This window comes from Lissotriton vulgaris, chromosome 1_2 (genome assembly GCF_964263255.1).
Source record: "Lissotriton vulgaris chromosome 1_2, aLisVul1.2, whole genome shotgun sequence".
In the NCBI taxonomy this organism is placed as follows: Eukaryota; Metazoa; Chordata; class Amphibia; order Caudata; family Salamandridae; genus Lissotriton; species Lissotriton vulgaris.
The window spans coordinates 349,594,976-349,617,578 of record NC_141686.1 but is presented as its reverse complement, the minus strand read 5'-3'; the positions used below and the strand labels follow the sequence as shown (position 1 = coordinate 349,617,578).

The window sequence follows — 22,603 nt, the reverse complement described above, 5'->3', positions numbered from 1 at the left end:
GATGATTATATTGGGTCGATTCAAATTATACGCGTAGAAAGGGATTTCGTTTTATGTGACCTGAGCATGTAATGTGTTGGTGTAAACTCAATAACACCATTAACTCAGCAAATTAATTATCTTTAGGGTCCGAGTTGTCGTCATCAATTCCAAAATTGAGAAAGGGAAGCAGATCTACACCTTCAGTTTGAGTAATTTGTAATGTGTGTGGCTGGCATACAGACCATGTGTTTCTAAAGTTGAGACAAGCATGGGGGGGATACTAAAATCTGTGTACCTGAAAGACAATTGATCTTATGCTGAAGATGAAAAATATTGAGTATACTATGTGATTCCTGGTCCCAGCGGATGCAGCCAGGTGTGGCTGGCAGCAGACAGGCTTGTCTTTGGCAAAATGCTTGCAACACACATGCAAAACGTTTACAACAAACACGCACACAGAAAAAATTGCTCTTTAAAAACTCCGTTCAATTCTGTACTCACTGATGTGACACAAACTCCAACTCTCACTTGTACAGCCTCACACCTCATTTATAAATGGATTAATGTAACAAACTAGATATCTCTTAACCACATCTTCAATGCTGCACAATTACACAGGCATTGTGCTCTGCCGTGCACACACACACGTGAAATACAATTGATCTCCAGGCACAAAGACCTACACACTCACACTGGAAATAAGTAATCAGACGGATCAGTTGCTTACACACTCATATAGATTCAATCCACCCAAGAGGACCAATCACAAACAAGCACATACACACTGTCTCGCACACACAAATCACTTCCATACATTTTGTATTGAAAGATTAGGCTTCGTCCAGGCCATTCACAGCTCCCAGAGATCTACACACAGGGCAGGCACAGGGTGGGCACAGATCTGCACAATCACATGTAACACCTCAAATAATCACGGCTTAATCCTCAGACAAAGTTCTTGCAGTCTCTTCAAACAGAGCTGTGACATCCCAGAGTCTCTGAGGCGACACCCAATGTGGAATGCTGTTGAGGGAGTTGGAAGGTATCAGTATCTGAGGAGGAGGCAGATCTGTGGGTGGAGCATTCTGTACGAAATAAACTCCTCCTTTCTATCACCACCATGAACACGCAATACTTCATATATTAGCAACGCACGGAAATATGGAAAAATGTACAACGCTTCAATATCGTGTTGTGAGAGTACTGAGGGTCTGTGAATTTTATGTTAAAAAAGCCACTGAAGCAGGTGATAACACAGAAAAACTGTCACTTCTTCAAACACACCACACATTGCGCAGCACACTACATCACAAACACAACCTGACCTGCACTTTACATCACACTGGACGTGGGGGACCATAAGTCAACCCCTACACGTCCCAAGCTAGCTCTGCCTGGGGCCCACCAATGAAGTAACCGTTAGGGACCCCAAGGAGAGAATTTTAAAACCTCACACAACACACCTGCACAGCACACTCACCTTCCAAAAAACCCGCTCCGCAGTAATCTGGCTTCGCAGCACACCTGAGGCGAACTCGGTGCCTTGGGTGGGGCCCGATGATGGAGTATGCCACCAACTAGGTTGGTGGGTGAGGGCCTTCACACTAAACCAAATGGTGTACCATGCAGACACATAGCATACAGACATAGCTAGTTCTCTTTGATTAACCACAACACAGAAAAACTGACACTTCTTCAAACACACCACCCATTGCATGTGCGCAGCACACCACAGCACAAACACAGCCTGCCCTGCACTTCACAGTCAAACACAACCTGCCCTGCACTTCACAGCTCAAAACACAACCTACCCTGCACTTCACAGCTCAAACACAACCTGCCCTGCACTTCACAGCTCAAGCACAACCTGCCCTGCACTTCACAGCACAAACACAGCCTGCCCTGCACTTCACAGCACAAACACAATCTGTGCAGCACTTCACAGCACAAACACCACCTGCCCTGCACTTCACAGCTCAAACACAATCTGTGCAGCACTTTACAGCACAAACACCACCTGCCCTGCACTTCACAGCTCAAACACAATCTGTGCAGCACTTTACAGCACAAACACCACCTGCCCTGCACTTCACAGCACAAACACAAACTCTGGAGTGTTTAAGGATTACTCTATGTATAGGATTTTGTACTGTAAGTGTGTTTCCAGTACAAATTCTACGCTACACAGCACACACACCTCTGGCCTATGGTGTAAAAGTTTTGTGTGGCACTAGGTAGACTGCGTACTAGTGCAGGGGTAGTGAGCAGCAGCGTGCTGTATTTCATAAATCTGGCTCAGCGCTACTTTCTCCCCCTCGCACGTCACAGCGCTGAACCTAACTGCTGCACTGCGGTGCACTAAAAAATAATAAATCTGCTCCGTACGAGTGCATGCGTGGTCTGCCCATCCTTAACCCTCACATTCTATTGTGCATGCTTGGTATGCCCAGCTTCAACCCTCACATTCTCATGTGCATGCTTGGTATGCCCAGCTTCAACCCTCACATTCTCTTGTACATGCTTGGTCTACCCAGCTTCAACCCTCACTTTCTCTTGTGCATGCATGGTCTGCCTAGTCTTAACCCTCACATTCTCCGTCAGCTGGTGGCAATTACAATGAGTGTGTTTCATCACGCTCTCCGCACTTCACCTCACTGTCCCACTTAACCTATCTCTACTTCTCTATGTACCTCCACCCTCTCTTTTATCTCTGATCTCTTTACCTCAGCTTCCTCTACCTCACCTCTCATCCACTATACCTCACTCTGGTCCATCTTTCTATACCTCTCTCTCATGCCCTTGCCTCTCTTTCAGTTTCTGTACCTACATATTTATCTATCACTCTTAACCCTGCTCTCTTACTCATTTCCCTCTTCCTCATCCCTATCTCTGTACCACACTTATTTTGTTTCTCTATTACATCCCTATATCTCTCCTCCTTCTATTTCCCTTCTCACACAAACTCATCTCTGGCTTTACCTTACCTCCATCCTCTCTTCACGTCCTTTTACCTAACCTATCCTACCTTCTCTCTCATACCTTTCTGTGCCTCACAATTCTCCTCTCCTTTCTAGCTCATTTCTCTCTGCCTCACCTCTCTCTGCCCCACCAATCCCTCACTCACTAAACATACATTTTAAATGTAACTCATTATTAGTTCACTGCCTTCTATCTCCACCTTTCTTTCTCACCCTCTACCTCTGTTCCCTTTCCTTCACCTCTCTAAATATATTACTTGTTTCTGGCTACCTCAATTGCGCTACCTCAAAACCATTAACTTTTCTCTCTTTCTCTCTCCCTCACTCACTCGCTCTTTCACTCAAACACACATCATTCTCTGGACCTCCTTCTCCATTTCACCTCACTCCCTCCATCTCAACTATCTCTCTCAAACGTTATCTATAGGGATCGCTCTACCTAACTGTCTCTTCCTCTTTAATTTTCCCAAAACTCGATATTGCCTTTTTAGGGCTCGGCCTACGTCACCACTTCGTCAGAAGTGGGGTGAAGCTCCGAGCCGTTTTGTTAAGGGGCTCAGAATAGTGTAGTAAAAATTCCTCAGTGCGCGAGATTTTTCAGTACTTTTTTTTGCCATCTGCATGGTAATTGGTCCTCGCGGTGCTGTGTTTGTAGTAGCCTTCACGCAATAGGCCATATGGATTTCAGGTTCGGCACTTCCTGCATATTCTGTGCGGTTATGCGCAGGGGAGTGTAATATGTTTTCAATTACGAGCTGTCAGGGTGCCGCGGTAATAGAATCCAGATGGTCGGGGCGCGTACACCAGTCTGCAGTGAGTTTGGTGGGCGCGCGTTCGTCTGCATCCTTTCATGTGTAAGTGTTGGCCTTTGAAGAGCTGGCTTATGAGTGGAACATTCTTGTTTGTACTGGAGCTTTGAGTAACGTTACAGACCATTAGTGTATCGGCCTAGATTTGCAAGATAAATTGTCCAGATGTTTCCTAATGTCTTGTCCTTTCTTTTCGTCATAATAAAAATCTCTCAGCACATTTCACCCCCAGCACCCGTCCTTTGCTTAGTTAAACCACAGTATATAGTTTGTATGTGGAGAAGTGTGGCTCACCGGTTAGAGGCGGCAGACCCAGAAGCAGAGGTCGGCCCGGGACCAGGGTTCAATTCGTGACGCGGCAGGGTACGGAACCAATGTCAGCGGGCTCGATAAATCTCGCCTTGGTGCCTCTCTAACCATGGGTCCCACGCTGCAACTCTGGGCAATAGCTTGCTTAATCTCCACAACGGACCCCTCGCTGCCGGGGATGCCTGGCTTCACCTTGGGGATGCCCAATAGGGACCATCTCACAGGGAAAGCCAGGACGGGTTCCCTAGCGGTACACAGCACCAAGAAACCCCAGGGTGAACGTGCGCTCTACAAATTCATACTAACATAACAACATAACGTATGCTGCATGTCACTCCCGTCTCTCAAGATGTGGCATGGTGCAGCTTTGCTTCGCCAAGATTAAAAGAACTCCCACAGGCAATGACTCGTAATGTTTTTCCCGAAATTAACTTAACAAAATATATCTCGGACACTAGATTTAAAACATGGCTTCATGCAAGTATTTATTTATTTGATAGTTTTTTAATAGCGCAAACTTGACGGGTATCAGAGCGCTTTATACATTTGCAGAGAGCAGCACAGTGATAACAATAAAGACATTTATGAAGAAGAAAAATACAGGACATAGTAGCACTCAGAGAAGAGAGGGTACAATTTACAATGTTCACGAGCAGAGGGGATAACTCAATAGGATCCAAAAAACGTGTGTCTGAAAAACGTGTGTCTGGTCAAAGAAAGCAAGCTAGACGCAGATGAGACTTTTAACTGCCGAAAGGTTTATTTTTTGTTGGGACTGTAGTTCCAGCAAGAGACTTACACTGACAGTCAAAATGTTATTGTTTATATACTTGCAATAAATAGTTTATTTTTGTGTAGCGCCTCGTTCCACACACATGCTGCTTCTAACCACAGTTATTGTATTTATTATCCAGTGTTATGGCACTCACTTTGCCAACCCTCAAAAGCCCGGAAGATTTACACTGCAGAGTGTGAGTGAATGCGTGCAGAGTGCGTGCAGAGTGAGTGCAGAGTGCTGTTGAGAGCAGAGTGCAGGGTGCTGTTGAGAGCAGAGTTATGTGTGCTGTTGAGTGCAGAGTGCTGTGTGCTGTTGAGTGCAGAGTGCTGTGTGCTGTTGAGTGCTGTGTGCTGTTGAGTGCTGTGTGCTGCTGAGTGCAGTGCTGTTGAGTGCAGTGCTGTTGAGTGCAGTGCTGTTGAGTGCAGACACCACACACTCACCACCACACACTCACCACACACACACAACCACACACCACCAGCCATCAGTGCACGCTTTCACCAGACACAAACACCACCAGCCATCAGTGCATGCTTTCACCGGGCACAAACACCACCCGGCGTCAGTGCAGGCTTCCACCAGGCACACAACACCAAACATCAGTGCACGCTTTCATCAATCACACACATACCACCAGCCATCAGTGCACACTTTCACCAGGCGCACTTACCACTAGCTGTCAGTGCACGCTTTTACCAGGCACACACACCACCAGCCGTCAGTGCACGCTTTTACCAGGCACACACACCACCAGCCGTCAGTGCACGCTTCCACCAAGCACACACACCTCCAGCCAGCAGTGCACACTTCCACCAAGCACACACACCACCAGCCATCAGTGAACAATTTCTACAGCAACACACACCAACAGCCATCAGTGCACACATCAATTGTTAACGCATCCACAATAAACTATTGTAGCAATCGCAGTATGGTGCACTTCACTTTTAAACATATTCATCTAAAGGGCAGCATGCCACCATTGATACAATTCCAATCCAACCCACATATTTCTACTACACACCACATGCATACACTCCATAACACATGGATAAAAGACATTGCCATTTACAATGCCATTACCTCTAACTCAAATAAATCCGAGACCTATTGCATTTCTAATGCTTGTTAACATTACCTCTCTTTCTCTAGTTCATATACGTTTTCAAATTCCTCGATTCGCTCTACAGAGGATTCCTCTCTCGACACTTCACCCCTTTCTACTGTCCTTACCTGAAATGTTGTGCTCTACCCCTTTCCATTTTGCACTCTATATCGTGCATCGTCCACTTCTTGCTGCTTTTACCTCTCTCTAATTCACCTTTTATCTACATTACCTCTCTCTCTCATCACCTCCCCCCCTTGGAATATTGTCCTCTTCTGCCTCTCTACATTACCTTCTCCTTACCTCACTCTAAACTCTACCTATTTCTCTACCTCTCTTTCACATCTTCCTCCATCCATCACTCTTCATCTTTCCTTCCGGCTACCTCACCATTTTTCTATATTCTTTTCCTCTCTCCACCTGACATATCTTTCTACATCATTTCAGTCTCTCCCTTCCACCTCTACTTCATGTCTCTCGCTCAACTGTTCTCTTTAAGTCTCAGTGCATCTCTTGTATCCTGGCCGGTCCCATTATCTTACTCAGGAGGCTCACAGGTACCTGACGAGCTGGAGAGGTTTACACATATATAGAAGTGAAGTTGGACAATGCAGTGGAAGAGAAATAAAGAGAAAGTTATTAGATGGGACTGTGAAAATCCTCAGAGCAGTGCTTTGATTTTTCGCTGCTGCAGCAGGAATGCAATGGTGAAAGGGCAATATTTACGGTAACACATTTTCTGCAACTAAAGCTACAATTTCAAGTGCTACATGCATATGTCTTTTTATTGTAATATTATGCACTAGTCCACTAAACGTAGCAGGTTTCCCTGCAATGGGAATAACAAGCTGGCTGGATATCCACTTAAAATGTTTTTGCAAGTAAAAGATCTAGAACCAAACTCAAAAATAAATATATCTTTATTAATATTTGTTCAAGCTTCTTTTGATAGTACTTGGCTGGTGGACTATAGCCAGCTTGGGCTTTTAGATGCTTTTGCCGGACCGGGTTCGAAGGTTTAACATGATTCAATCTTTTTTTGGCATCATAGGGACTTCAATTGAACCTAAAAGTGGTAATAAATTCAAATGTATTCCAAATAGGGATCCCCAAATATGTTGCCCGGGGTTCTACAAACCCTTAATATCTCAATGAACGGTAAGGTATAGTTTCATATGCTAGTTTTAACAAACGTCGCCAACTGAATGCAAAACAACTGCATCAAACTCAACACAAAAAAAACAGAAGAACTGATCTTCAAGAACAACACCTACTCATGGAACGACTCTTGGGTGGTTTGCTGAACTAGGAGCCTCACCCATGCCCGGAACCTCTACATCCTCCTGGACAAACTCACCCAAAAAAACCACATAAACGCAGTCTCCTCCGCCTGCTACTTCACTCTTTGCATGCTATGAAAGATCTTCCAATGTCTCCCAATCAGCACCAGACGCACTATCACTCAACCCCTCGTTACTAGCTGCCTGGACTACGGCAACACCCTATGCAGGAATTACCACACACACCCTGAAGAGACTGCAGACACAGAGAGACTGCCTCCCCCCATTTCGATCCGAGGCCACCGAAGTCATCTGCGGCGTCCCGCAAGGATCATCACTCAGTCCCACCCTCTTAAACGTCTACATGAGACCTCTTGCTGCCATTGCACGCCAACACAACCTCAACATCATCTCCTACGCCGACGACACCCAGCTGATCCTCTCCCTCACCAGAGACCCCGACACCGCCAGAACCAGCCTACACGAAGGGATGAAAGACGTCGCCGAGTGGATGAAGAACAGCCGCCTGAAACTGAACTCAGACAAGACGGAAGTCCTCATCCTGGGACCATCGCCCTCCGCCTGGGACGACTCCTGGTGGCCCCTGGGCACCGCTCCCAAGCCAACAGACCACGCACGCAACCTAGGCTTCATCCTGGACTCCTCCCTCTCGATGACCAGACAAGTCAATGCCGTCTCCTCATCATGCGTTCACACCCTTCGCAAGATCTTCCGATGGATCCCGACCGAAACCAGGAAGACGGTCACCCAGGCCCTCGTCACAAGCCGACTGGACTACGGAAACACCCTCTACGCCGGAACCACGGCCAAGCTACGGAAAAGACTCCAACGCATCCAGAACGCCTCCGGCCGACTCATTCTGGACATCCCCCGACGCAGCCACATCTCCGGCCACCTGAGGGACCTGCACTGGCTCCCCGTCAACAAGAGGATCACGTTCAGGCTCCTCACCCACGCACACAAGTCTCTCCATGACCTGGGCCCCAAGTACCTCAACGACCGCCTGACTTTCTACACGCCCACCCGCTAGCTACGGTCTACCAGCCTTGCCCTCGCCGCCGTACCACGCATCCGAAGAGCCACCGGCAGAGGCAGATCCTTCTCCTACCTGGCGGCCAAGACATGGAACTCCCTCCTCATCCACCTTCGGCTGACCCAGGACCACCTCGCCTTCAGGAGACAACTCAAGATGTGGCAGTTCGAGCAGTAGCAGATCCCCTCCCCCAAGCGCCTTGAGACCCTTCTGGGTGAGTAGTGCGCTATACAAGTGCTATGATTGATTGATTGATGGATTGCAGACCATACAGAACTCAGCGGCTAAGCTCAGCATCTACCTCCCCAGACATACCCACATTACCCCACAGCTCAAGAATCTCCACTGGCTCCTCGTCCACAAAAGGTGCCAAATCAGGACGCTGACCCCCAACTACAAAGCTGTGCAAAACCAAGGACCAGCTTATATCAACCACCACCTAAGGTTCCATCAACCCTTCAGACATCTGCGTTCCATCTCCCTGTCTCACACCACTCCGCGTCTGCTGAAGCAACAATAGAGGACGCTCCTTCTCCTACCTCGCGGCGAAGTCCTAGAACAGCCTCCCCCTCCACCTCCGACCTCAACCTCCATTCAGGGAGGGACTCAAGGCCTGGTTGTTGAATTAATTCACCCGAGCAGCATGGCTACCAGTGCCTGGATACCCTATTGGGAAATTAGCTGTGCTTTATAAATGTGCTTCGATAAAACCCTCACAATACTTTGGAGAACAAAGTTTGGAAATCAAAGATTTCAATGTATATAACTGTGAGCAAAAGCGCTTAGAAATGTATTAAAAAGATGAAACTAATATTTTTCTGTAAAAATACGCTTTTGTTTCCTTCTAGCACAACTGTTAATCCATTAAAGTGATAATCTCCCCCAAATTAAAAAAAAAGAATTGAAGTACAAGGTCTGAACATGTATTTGTGAAAACAAGTAAGAACCGCAAATGAGATATTTCTGGATCCTTTCCCAATATAAAGGAGTTTAAACCCACACACTGAGACCAGATTGAATCTTTGATGTACTATAACAAGGTCACAAAGTGACCCCATTGCACAGTGCACCGTAAAGTCCTAAATTTCAGCAAGGAAACATAGCATTCTGGGACGTGTAGTTTGGGTTTAGTTTGGGTTTAAGCACTGTTAGTATAGGTGCAAAAATATAAAGCAATGTGCTGTTATTTAACGACCCATGGCTAACTGAAGGGAGTCATATATAACATATATAACAATTATTAAACATCACATAACCAAGTGAGTTGGGCACAAAATGACAAGAGTCCTCCACTCACAATAGGGCTCTGTCTGCCGCTCCCGTGGGCTCTGAGTAAGGGCAGCAAATAATGTAATCAAGGCCAAAATGGTGCAGATTGCTAGTTCATTTCCGCCCCAAACAAAGCGTGCGCGTGATTAAAGAGTAAACTTTTCAGACACTCACCCCCAGTCGGAGATCTGGGTTGAATCCATCATCATTCTTTAGCTCACTTCGGCACCCCAGTTCACACCCAGATATATGCAAATCAGTCTTGACCCTATGCCTTATGGATGGGAACAGTCCAGACCGAACTGCCAAGCCAGGTCTTCCCTGAACCGGAAACAAGCATCCTGGGACCGGTTTCTGGGTATCACCCTTCATCAGCCAGTCTAGCTTGAATCCAGTGCCAAAGTGAGCAAGGGACCCACGTCTGGGCATACCCTGCCAACTTAGGTCGAACTAATAAAACACAAGGAGATGATGGACCGAGCGCTGAAACTTTTCAGTCACTCACCCCCAGTCACAGATCTGGGTTGAATCCAATATCATTTCTGTCAGCTTGCAGTACTACCCGATATGTGCGACTCCAAGGATAACAGCAATGCTTGTTCCAAGGATTGTCCAACTGTTCTAGGGTTGTGAAGTTTCCAGGTGCATCAAACTGAACTTACAGCTGCAATCACTCTTGATAGGACATACAGTGAGAGCAGCCCCCCCACCCCAGAAATCCTAACCTGGGAGAGCTGTTTTGAGGAGTTAGAGCTCGTACACCATGACTGGCACAGAGAGTTGTGCAGAAAGGTGAAGCCTTCAACCCTGCCATTAACTGCTTCCACAAAGACACAGCCATCCCTTCTCACATCCTCCTGAAAGCATCAATGGATTCTGATCAAAGCACCAGGTGAGCCGAAGAACAGACATTAGAGAGACAAATGCAACAAGGAGTGTCCAGTTGTGAGCAGAGAGGCCAAGAGAAGTGATGGAAGAGACACGAGAGACAAATACAACAAGGGAGGGCCCAGCTGTGAGCAGCGAGGCCAAGAGAAGCATGGGAGGAAGAGACACTAGAGAGACAAATACAACAAGGGAGGGCCCAGCTGTGAGCAGAGAGGCAAAGAGAAGCGATGGAAGAGAGCAAGAAGGAGGCAGGAGGCCTGTAGAGTCAGGGCTCTAGGTGACGCTGATGGACGATGGAGGCCAAGGCTTCGCGGCACGTCTGAGACTGACCAGCTCTCTTCCTTTGCCCTCTCTTCTTCGCAGCCTCAGCCGTGGGCCCTCTCTTCTCCTCCTCTACCCCTCGCCCCCTCTTCCTTCTCTGCTCCCCACAGCTCTGCCACCCCTTCCTCCACCCTCCTCTGCCCCCTCCTCTCGACCTCCTCCTCCCCACCAGACCTCCTCTCTTCAGCCCCCACCCTCACCCCCCTCCTGTGCCCCCCTCCCCTCGCCCCCCTCTCCTCTGCCCCCCTCTCCTCTGCCCCCCTCCCCGTGTTCCCCCTCTCCTCTGCCCCCTTCCCTCGCTCCCCCTCTCCTCTGCCCCCTCCCCTTGCCCCTTTCTCCTCTGCCCCCTACCCTCGCCCCCCTCCCCCTGCAACCCATCTCCTCTGCCCCCTCCCCTTGCCCCTTTCTCCTCTGCCCCCTACCCTCGCCCCCCTCCCCCTGCACCCCATCTCTTCTGCCCCCTCCCCTCGTCCCCCTCTCCTCTGCCCCCTCCCCTCTGCCCCCCTCCCCTCGCTCCTCTCCCCTCTCCTCTGCCCCCTCCTCCCCCCGCTTCTGCCCCCTCCCCTCCCCCTCCTCACCCTTTTCCTCTGCCCCCCTCTCTCTTCCCCCTCCCCGCTCTTCTGCCCCCTCCCCTCGCTCCTATCCCCTCTGCCCCCTGCCCTGTCCTCTGCCCCCCTCCTCACCCCCCTCTTCTGCCCCCTCCCCTGCCCCTCCTCCTCCTCACCCTCTTCCTATGACCCCTCCTCCTCTACCCCTTTCCCCTCCCTCTCCTCCTCTGCCCCCTCCCCTCGCCCCCTCTCCTCTGCCCCCTCACTCCACTCGCCCCGCCTCCTCTGTCCCCTCCCCCTCCTCGCCCTCCTACTCTGCCCTCTCCCCTTGCCCCCGTCCCCTCCACCCTCCCCTCTCCTCCTTGCCCCCCTCCCCTCCACCCTCCCCCTCTCCTCCTTGCCCCCTCCACCCTCCCCCTCTCCTCCTTGCCCCCTTCCTCTGCCCCCTCCTCTGTCCCCCTCCCTCCTCTGCCCCCTCCCTCCCTCACCCCTCCCCTCGCCCCCTCATTCCCCTCCTCTGACCCCCTCCTCTCTGACCCCCCTCTTGCCCCCCTCCTCTCTGCATCCTGCTCGCCCCCCTTGCCCCCTCCTCTCTGCCCCCCTCTGCCGCCTCTCATCCTTCTCTTCTGCCCCCCATCCACCTCCACTGCCCTCTGCCCCCCTCCCCCTCCTTCCTCTGACCCCCTCCCCCTCCTTCCTCATCCCCCTTCTTCTGCCCCCTCCTCTGTCACCTTCCCCTTGCCTCTTCTCTGCCCCCTCTTCACCCCTCCTCTCGCCCCCCCCCCCGCAGTCTCACCTTCTCTTCTCATCCTGAAGAGAGTTCACGATCGCCTTCACTTCCGGGTCAGAGCCGATGCTGCCGAGCCCTCTCAGAAATATCTACTTCCGGGTGAGCGGCGGCAGCGACTGATGAGCTCTCCTCAGGTCTGTGGGTGTGACAGAGTGGGGTCATTTGTGGCAAAGTCAGCACCAGCAGTGGAGGCTGATTCCTCTCTTCCTGTCAGCGTGATTGTGTCCGGGTCACCTGTGTCAAAGTCAACACCTGCAGCAGACTGAGCCTCTCCATGGCCGTTGTAGATAAGAACATCCGGGTCAGCGGCGGCAGCGCCAGCACGAGCAGCGGAGGCTGCAGGGCTTCTTCCTAAGAGTGTGAATAGTCTCCGGGTCAGCGGCGGCAGCGACAGCACAAGCAGCAGAGGCTGCGGAGCTCTTCTCTTCCTGTGAGTGGGAATAGTCTCTGGGTCATTGGTGGCAGAGTCAGCATCAGCAGTGAGTCCTGCCAGGCCCAGCCTTCACTGATTCTATTACAGGACCGGAGGCTTCGTATTATGCTTCTCTTTCTTATATTTGCTACTCACAGCAGCCAATGAAAAACGTTTTGTATGCAAATAAAACTACATTTCCCATGATGCTTGTACATACATCACATCCTGTATAGCCCAATAAGAGCTGTTGTACCCTGTGTCTCCTCCTCTTTCTTTGCTGCTCACGCAGAAAGTTAAGTGCTCGACTATAATATGATTTTGCCTTACTTAATTGTTCATTGAGATGTGATGATTATGTTGTATGCCTATGCTTACACGTAGATAATGCTACTTTTTAAACTCTGCTGTTATGTGTTTGTAAGGAAAACAGAACAAAGTGGCTGGACAGGAAATTTTAACAAAAACAATTGTTCAACCACGTAGTTGATGTATACCACGTGACAACCGGGTACAGATCCCAAAGTAAATTTCTTTTTTCTTTTTACTTAGATTCAAAATTCAAAAGCACAAACACAAACAAAACAATTGTTACGACAGTGGATTCATAATGACATTATATACAAATTTACAACATTTACAAATGTACAACAATTACAAGAATACATCAAGCAAACTGAGTGAACGAGACACACCAAAGCAATACTGAAATCAATAAACAAAATCAATTGCCGTTCTATACAATGCAGAAAACTTTCAGGTGAAGAGCATGTGACCAGTCCATAGAAATATGAGACCATGGGACAGGCGGGAAAAGATGGAATAAAGTGGTTGGGCAGAAAGTTTGTTTTGCAGCGTTCTGGTAGCTTGCTCAGGAAGGCTTTCTTTGATCCTTTCTTTGGTTCTGTATATATCAGCTGACGCACTACCCAGGTCTGCGTGCTGTCTTCTATGAGACTTTGTCCTAATATCATTATATGCACTCCCGTGACTCCCCGAGATTGTTCATTGTTGATGGTATTCCATATTCCCTGGTTATTTACAGTTGTTGTAATATGTGCACTGCTTTGTTATAATAACTTTCCTCCATGTGTAATGCGTTTTCTAGACTGTTGTAAAATCATTCCACTGTGATGACAAATTGAGCAAACGAGTACATTGTTACATTGTTGCATTCACCATAACTGCCGCCACCCACAGCACTATGCCCCACGTTGTGGACGTTACAACTACAACTTCCAGCATCCCTGGCGATCTCCGCCCCCAGGCCACACCCACCGGCCGTCCGACCGGACGGGTTCTTTAGCACTGTGTTTGGGCGCGGCGCACTATCGATTGACTGCACTGCCGCCCAGACCGCCGGATTCATTCCGTGCTCGAAGTAAGTGATGCGCGACTCTTAGACGCGTCTGACTCCGTTCTCGCTATACACTTTGAAACCTGAGCGAGTGACTAACGCTAGCCCGCATCTTCCCCGACAGGTTCCAGCTGTCTACACTAATCATTTGCTGGCGCGGAGTAACCTCTCTTCCCCCATTGCCTGGGTCTTCAGGTACGTTGTGTTTCTCCCGGGCACTCCAGTTTGGTGGGTGTCAGTGCATACTCGTTTCAATTATATTGACCCTAGATTCTATGTTTCTTACAATCTCCCAGATCCCACGTTGAGACGGCTCAACATGTGAGCTCTCTTGGACTCCGCGTGTGCACCGCGTTGCGGGCACTACACCCCATTTTCAGTCCATGTTGAAGCACAGGTAGGACCCGCTTTTAAGCACACAATGCGTGCACCTTTCATGTCTGTCCCAACCCCTTTCCCCTGGTTTGCCTCACTGAGCCCATTTTCACTTATTATTTCAGAAATTTCTCCCTGGTTGAGTCCTTCTGAACCACGACCAGTTTCATGCCTTGTGCAGGTAATTCTTTTTCTCTGTTCCCAGGAGTCGGAGCCTTATGCAATAGCTTCATGATAGAAACCTCTGACACCCACTCTATATGTCTTTTACAGAACAACAACCCCCAGTCCCTGTCCTGAAGAGAACCTGTAATAACGCCGGTTCGAAACGCGTCGACACCTCCACCCTGTGGCAAACCTTAAGGGTGACCCTAGGATAGAATTTCATCAATTACTTTGGATCCTAGTTGTGTCAACCCGTTATAAATTATTAACCACAGGATTGGTTGACAGGCAGGCACTTTATTCCATCTTTTCCCGCCTGTCCCATGGTCTCATATTTCTATGGACTGGTCACATGCTCTTCACCTGAAAGTTTTCTGCATTGTATAGAACGGCAATTGATTTTGTTTATTGATTTCAGTATTGCTTTGGTGTGTCTCGTTCACTCAGTTTGCTTGATGTATTCTTGTAATTGTTGTACATTTGTAAATGTTGTAAATTTGTATATAATGTCATTATGAATCCACTGTCGTAACAATTGTTTTGTTTGTGTTTGTGCTTTTGAATTTTGAATCTAAGTAAAAAGAAAAAAGAAATTTACTTTGGGATCTGTACCCGGTTGTCACGTGGTATACATCAACTACGTGGTTGAACAATTGTTTTTGTTAAAATTTCCTGTCCAGCCACTTTGTTCTGTTTTCCTTATTGTTGAGATCCAGGCTGGGTAGTTGCTGGATCCAAAACCTTCTCTGTTCTACAGTTATGTGTTTGTAAGCGCACTTTGCTAGTAATTCTGGTTGAGCCGCGCGTGGCGCGCTACTGCTTCATTGGCAATAATATCCACTGATACTGTTTTACGCTAGCGCAGCATCGCACTGTGTTTCAACATTCTGCTGTTGCGAGTGTAACGTGTGCATAACGCTGATTTCCTGTTGGCCTTCGGCTTTGGGCATGCTGATGAGCTCCAGCCGGGAGCGATTACCTCAGGAGGCTCTCGCGGAGAGCGGAGCTAAGGTGTCATGCGGGCGGCCCCCGCGCTCATAATAATTCCCCCGCTGAACTCGTATGCTTCCTGCCAGTTGCGCTAGGGCCCTTAATTGTCCCCCTTATAAAGTATTTATTTTAAGGTGGCTGTGCCGACTTGTTTTGGGACGCTCGGGCGAGAGCGAGAAGCCCCTTCTCCCGCCTCTGGCGGGCGCTATTCATGTTTTAGAACTTCCAGCCTCATAAAATATTACAAAGCCTTCCGTGATCTTGTGATATTGCGCTGTCTTTGGCGGCATGTTTTTTCAGTGTTCAGGTGTTGCTTGTCCGCGCCCCGCTAGGCGGGTTACGTATTCTCTCACTGTGGTCTACACGGCCATCTAGTCGACTTCCTTTGGAAGCACGTGGTATGAAGGCTAGCTCTGCCTCCTTTAGAATTGGATGTACAGTGCTTCGGGTGTCGATGTCTCTGCTTTCATATTACGATTGCGCTTGCTCAGCAAGAGATCCTCTCTTGAGGACTTATTCTATTATTCATATGTATTATACCTTTTGCAATAAAGGCAGGACGGATCTGTTATATGTATTCATATTTATTTCCAACTCTTCTAGTAAGGATCTTGTAGTTTATTGTGGTATTTACTGTTCGCTTAGTTGCTCACGGTTATTAAGCGTTCCAGCTAGGAATTGTTTTCGCCCGCAGGCGAGGTGATTGAAATGTTCCTTGACCGGTTGGGTTTTAGCAATGTGCGCATCAGGTTGCAATACCTGCGCAGTTTACATTATATGCTTCATTTGGCAACTGCCTAATAGATGATTATGTGTCCTAACACGAAACGGTTAACCCTTCCGGTCACACAGCCTGTAGACGCTCCCGTGGGAGTGGAGATGGCGTGCTCTCACCGTATATATTGACTCTACATGTATTGGCCCAACTGCGCACGCAATCCAAGAGAGCAAGGCACCGAGCTGGAGTTCCAGCGTTACTACTAAGCCACTGTCGGGTAGTGGTTAGGTATCTTACTAATACCAGGTATGCAGGTATGTACTATATGGTTCCAAACTAGTAATTTCACATATATGTCCATGTGTATTTCAGGGAATACTTCCTGTGATGGCGCAGTTTCGCGTTTACCCGCCAAAAGCCTTCCCTAGTGGCTGAGTGCGGAATAGAGGCAATGAGAAGTGGAGAAGTGTGGCTCAGGGGTTAGAGGCGGCAGACCCGGAAGCTGAGATCGGCCCTGGACCAGGGTTCAATTCCCTGCCCCGACGGGGGTTGGGCTCAATAATTCCACGGACTCTCTCCGCTTTTTCCCACTTGGGGGTCTCTTGGGGCGACAGGCATGCCTAATGGGGGGGGGTGGGCCGTGGCCTTCCGCTGGTATGCAGGGTGGGGGGATGGGTTGTGTTTTATGTTTCTTCTTTGTCTCTATGGCCCTCTTTCTCTTTCTTCTCTCTCTTTTCCTTTTCCTAAACTCCGTTTCTTCTATTTTGGGGTCGGGGTTTGATGCTAGCGGGGAGTTTATTATATTGTAACTTAGCTTGGCATAGTGGCTTGTTCTGTTACCTCGAGGAGGAGAAACTGTGTTTTTGATATATGCCTTCCTCCTTCATGCTTCCCTCCAGGCGCTATGGGTCTGATGATGGCTCCCCTGGTCAGTGATTAGCTCTAACTCTCCTTATTGTTTCGTATAATCGCACTCGACAAAATTATAAAATTAAACCTCTCTTATCCTTTTATCCATGGTATCATGTACAGTATGATAATGCACGCTCCTTGATTGCTTCGAAGGCGTACTGCCCTCTTGTTTTCTCTTTATCCTTGTGTCATAGCGGCCGGCCCGAATGGGTTGTAGGCAGACGCTGTGTAATGTGCGTCCTACCAATAAAGGTTTTAAAAAAAAAAATTAAAAAAAATAATTCCACGGACTCGATAATTCTCGCTCCGGTGCCTACTCGACTCACGGGTTCACACTCTGCGACTCTGGGCAATAGCTTGCTTAATCTCCACAATGGCCCCTCGCGGCGGGATGCCTGGCTTTCACCTTGTGGATACCCTGCCGGGGTATCTCACAGGGGAATACCAAGACGGGTTCCCTAAGCAAGCGCATAGATGCCTGCGATGTGGGCGATTTGCGCTATATAAATACATGTACATTTACATTTACATTTACATGACGCTCCGGGGGGCGTAATCCACTGACCTTCACTTCATATCAGTTTGGATTACACCCTTCGCACGCGTTCCCAACTTGCTCCTAGGCTCCTAATGCCTCATGTTCAGACGGAGCGATTTTGACTTACGCCTTCCAGGCTGTAACAACAGGAGGGCTCTCGGACTGCGCACACGCTCCTTATAACTTGACATGGCTCTGACGCCCTTGGGGGCTGGAATAAATTGGACTACAGCTTTGCTGAGGAGCCAGATATATTTTATTATTTCACTTCTAGTGTGCAAAGGGTTCGCTCCCCCTCTTACTCCTCCGTGACTGGTGCCTTGCACTACAATATTACATTCAGACACCCATACACAGGCAGGGTGAGATACAAGGAGGATGAAACGTACATAAGGGAGCGTTCGCCCCAGAATGCACTCGGTGCCAATCGGGATTTTCCGTCCCAGTGTCGGTCACCAGGGCCCCAGGTATTCAGTCCCCAGCACGGGGTAGTAAGCCCCATGACCGCCCATCATTATTATTTACGCATATTCTTTGGGCGTTGTTTTTTGTCTTGTTTCTTGTTTCTTATTTCGTTTTTCTTTTATTTTTTATCTTTTTCTTTTCTTCTAATGCCAAGGTTGGTCTTCCTACCGTTGACATCCACTCCCTCCTGATTCTAGATCTTTATGAGAAGGATTTTTCCAGAACATTCGTGCTAGCTGGTTTAGTCTCCCCGGTGGCTCCGCGGGTTGCAGTGAACACAATACGTTTTTTGGGTTCTTTTTTCGCCCCATCTCCAAGAGATGCAAATCATTTTTCTCTGTAAGTAGATAATTTCACCATGTCAAATGGGTGGTAGTTCACCATTAGGTTTGTTACAAAAGTGTCTAGTGTATATGGGCAGCTTTAGCATTCCCCTGGATTCACAAGGATACGTCATAATAACAGTCCTTTACTTTTGCACTTTCTTATGACCATTTTCGACTATAATCCCTTCTGCTTCAGGGATTTTCAGCTTTCTGTCCCTTTTCGGGAGTGCACAATATCATGGCTGGTTCCAGCTCCACTTCAGTTCCCCGTTGCCTCAGGAGGTTCGTCCTCCAAACGGTACCTCGTTATCTGGCACTCTCTGATGGTGCAATCCTTCATGTATCCCCCTTGGAGCGCACTCAGGAGCTCTCCGTGCAAGAGCCCTTCGGGGACTTGTTGATGTACTGGTATTATTAAGTTCGTTTTCATTAGTTTTCTGACATTTTCACAATGTATTTGTAACCGGAACTACCACCGAATTAAAGGTGCCTGATCTTCCTACTAATTGAGGGGCCAACTCCTATTCCCTCAGACACCCTTCCAATGCCTTACACTGGCAAGGGGTGTGGCGCCAATCCGACTGACGCTGGAATCTGGGGATCACGGTTCGGTCCTCGGCGCCAGATTAGCCCGGCACCATGTGACTCGGGGCAATAGCTTGCTTAATCTTCCTGACGACCCCTACATTTCGAGACCCTTACGAGTGATCGTTCGCGTTTTTCAAATGTGAATTATTATTATTACACCTTCACTGTCAGCAGAAACGGATCCTAGCATTTCTGATGTGTGAAGACCTCCATGCTGACTTCAACACCCAGGGCCAAGGGTTGTGTCCTGCTCGGGTGCTTTGTATCTTTTCACGAGATTACTGGGGCTTCTTGCATGTCCGCCATCAAGTAAGTAATCTCCTTTTGGCTTCAAGGTTTCCCGATAATGACAGAAACTTGCCAGGCGCTTACCTGCGTTGCAGGCACTCTCTTATAACTCCAGGTTCTTCTGTCCTTTGCGATTTTTTCAACGTGGAAAGGCCATGTTAGCAGATAGATACATCACACGTGACTCTACTGTGGGGTTATTTTTCCCCGCATGACGGCGGATCTTCTACCAAAAAATGTTGTACATATTGGTTTTCGCTCTACCTTACAACAGCCGTTGGATCGTTTATTTTCGGCTAGTGTTTTCCAATCTTTCTCGTCAGGTATTCCATTACCTCCCTCCCAGATCAGAATATTACTCTAGGGGATGGGTTTTTTCTCTAGCTTCCCTTATTTATAAGGGCCTATTCATACATACTCCCAGGTTTAGATTCCGGGTCATGCGGTGACTCTAGGCCTTTCTACCTGTCGCAGTTCTGGCAGCAGGTAACACCACTGGATTCTTGCAGGTACGGTAATCATTTCAAACAAGGTTTTTCATTTCACTTTATACCAGGATCACAACTTATCAGGCTCTACTACATAGCAAGCTTTCCAGCTACAAATTATGGGTTTATTGTTTTTAAAATTTTCAAGAGGTCCTACTTATAACCTGTTACTGCGGTCTCAATAGCCACTGGCTGAAGTCTGATATAAAGGCAGCAGGGATTTCTACACTAAATGTTTGGGGCACATTCTGTTCTAGTTGCTTCAGGATCCAAGATATATTAATGGTTGGTTGTGTGACCAAAAATCTTTTAACATGTGCCAGCGACTATACTAACCACATGATTGAGGACGATTAGGCCAGGGCATAATTTCATACCAAATGTCTGGTCATTCTGCCCATGATGTCATGGTTTGCAATGTTATATGATTATTTCTGATTGTTCAAACGCCTCAAGGTCTCGATTTCTGATTTTCTGTTTCACCAATTATTACACATCGGTGGGTGATATAAAGGTTATTGTGTATTATAAGTGTTAAACTAGCATAATACGAAGCCCCCGGTCCTGTAATAGAATCAAAAATTAGCTAGCATTCGCGCCAAGAATTTTCAATTCTATTAAGGACACGGAGGTGAGGATTATCCCACCCGGTTTATTACATTATTGGTAATAATTACCCACCCGCATGTCCTTCATACTCTGTATCAGCAGAAGTTACGTTTTTTTTTTCCTTTCTCATTTCTTTCAGCTTCGAGTAAAGATGAAGGAGCAGGTGTTCTTCTGGCTTAGAAGACGTAATCTTTCCAGTCGAAGATGGTTCTTCCATGTTGAAGGATGTTTATTGAGACTCTTATTCCGTGGATTGGACTGGATTTATTAATGTGTGGACTATATAAGTTCGAGCAAAGAAAGAGGAGGAGACACAGGGTACAATTGGGCAATACAGGATGTGATGTATGTACAAGCATCATGGGAAATGTAGTTTTATTTGCATACAAAACGTTTTTCATTGGCTGCTGTGAGTAGCAAATATAAGAAAGAGAAGCATAATCCTTGCCTCCGTGTCCTTAATAGAATTGAAAATTCTTGGCGCGAATGCTAGCTAATTTTTGATTCTGCACGAGTTTTTCGGATATCCTACAGGTTTCTTCCCCAGTGTTCTGGGGTAGAAAGGGTGCACTTCCGAGCAATACTGATCTCACCTCGCCCAGCCTGAACTCCATCCACCTCCTGTTAACCCCTGGAATCCCGGAACAGAAGAAACGTCTCCCTTCCACTGAGTAGGCCGCCGACACCCTGCGCATGAGGGCTTTAGTCCCGGAGGAATCTCAGTCGGTGATTCTCCTTGATAAAGTGAGAGGGGCCCCTGGAGCGTGGGGGCCCTGTGTTACGCCACTGCATTCTCAGTTTTCTGCATTTAACTTGGTTTCCACTGCCTTTACCGTTTTCTCAGTATCTGGCTATTTGTCTTTTAGCGCTTCCTTGTCCTGGTTGTCGCTTCCTTTAGCGATTCTCAATGTGTGACTATTTTCTCTGTGTAAAGGGGCAGTGTCGGGGAGCCCAGGGGAGGGTGTGTCAAAAACAATGGGGGTCGGATCCAAAGAGACAGAGTCAGGGAATAATGCTCTAAGGGAAGGTTTTATTTTCAGATAAGCTTTGCGCCTTTTGGTGGTCGCTCTCAGTCTTGCGAATTCAGAGGTCTCCGTCCTGACACCTCTTGTGAAGACTGAGTTATCCAGAATGAAGCGGGCCGAGGACTGGTCGAGTAGCTCCCTCTCCGGTATGGGGTATAGGATGTCGTCTCCCTGTAGTGCTGACTCGTGACCTCGTCCAGAGATATCCCGGCAAAAGAAAGAGAGAAAGGAACAGTCACTGGGGCGTCCGTGTTGGACTTGCAGGGGACCAGGGAGTGAGGGAAACCAAGTGCTCATTTATTTACAGCCGTCCGTAGTGCTCGTGAGGGGAGGGACTATCAGACTGTACAAATTTACACTGGGTCTCGAGGTTTCGTCGGGTCACTCCGCCCCACCCAGCCCGCCACTGCACCCCGTACCTTGTCCAGCCACGCTCCTCCCGTGGGACCGTGGCAGGGCGGTGCGCCAAATCGGTGGCCTCCTGGCTTGACGAGGTCAGCTGGGCTCTCCCCGTCCTCTTCTCTTCTTCGGCTACTCGACTCCACTACTCTCCGTCTCCACTCCAAAACTCCTTCCGCCTCCAGGGAAACGCCGTCCGTCCTCTCCCTCTCACTTCCTGGTTTTGACTCTTCCACGCTCGAAGGGGGCGTGGCCTCGCCGGCTCGAGGTCCCGGGTTAAAGGGACCGCGTTCTTTTATCGGGGTAAAGTTCCAAATGCTGTCGGCCTCCGTCGCATCCCATTCACCCTGTCTCTCTTCGAGCGTTTGTACAACAGGAGGAGGAGTCCGTTGCATGGCAGTCCACCAGTCCGTGGTACGTCAGCAGAGGCATTAGTCTGTGCAGGGACAACAGAGAGGGGGGTCAGTGGCAGAGTAGACCACCAGTTCGCTGGTACAATATCATCAACATCCCCAGCGTCCGCCACCCCGTCACACTCTGCTAGCGCTTCCCAGCACTGGACTGCTGTTGCTTTTTCGGCTTCTCTGTACGTGGTTACTGCTGCATTTAGAGTTAATGTTCAAAGGACTTATGCATTTGTGTGCGGTATCTCTTTCACAGCCTTAAGAGCAGGTGTCTGGCCGAGGATATCTAAATTTCCTTTGTCTCCTTCGACAGCTTTGCTCTGGCTGGAGCGGCCCTTTGACTCTACATCCGCCAATCGTCGATCTTCTATTCGACTGAGTCATGGGTGGCACGCATAAGCAGTTTGCTAACCTCGGCAAACTCTCTGGGGGA

At 48.4% G+C, this 22,603-nt stretch overlaps 1 protein-coding gene across 1 annotated transcript in view; it reads right to left on the bottom strand.

Annotated features, from left to right (window-relative positions):
* Nucleotides 1-12,187, bottom strand: part of LOC147736764 (uncharacterized) — an 86,723-nt gene extending 74,536 nt beyond the window's left edge. Inside the window, 1 exon segment of the mRNA XM_086952692.1 lies at nt 12,118-12,187. The gene's annotated coding sequence lies outside the window, so the exon portion shown is untranslated.
* Nucleotides 12,188-22,603: the final 10,416 nt, after the last annotated feature.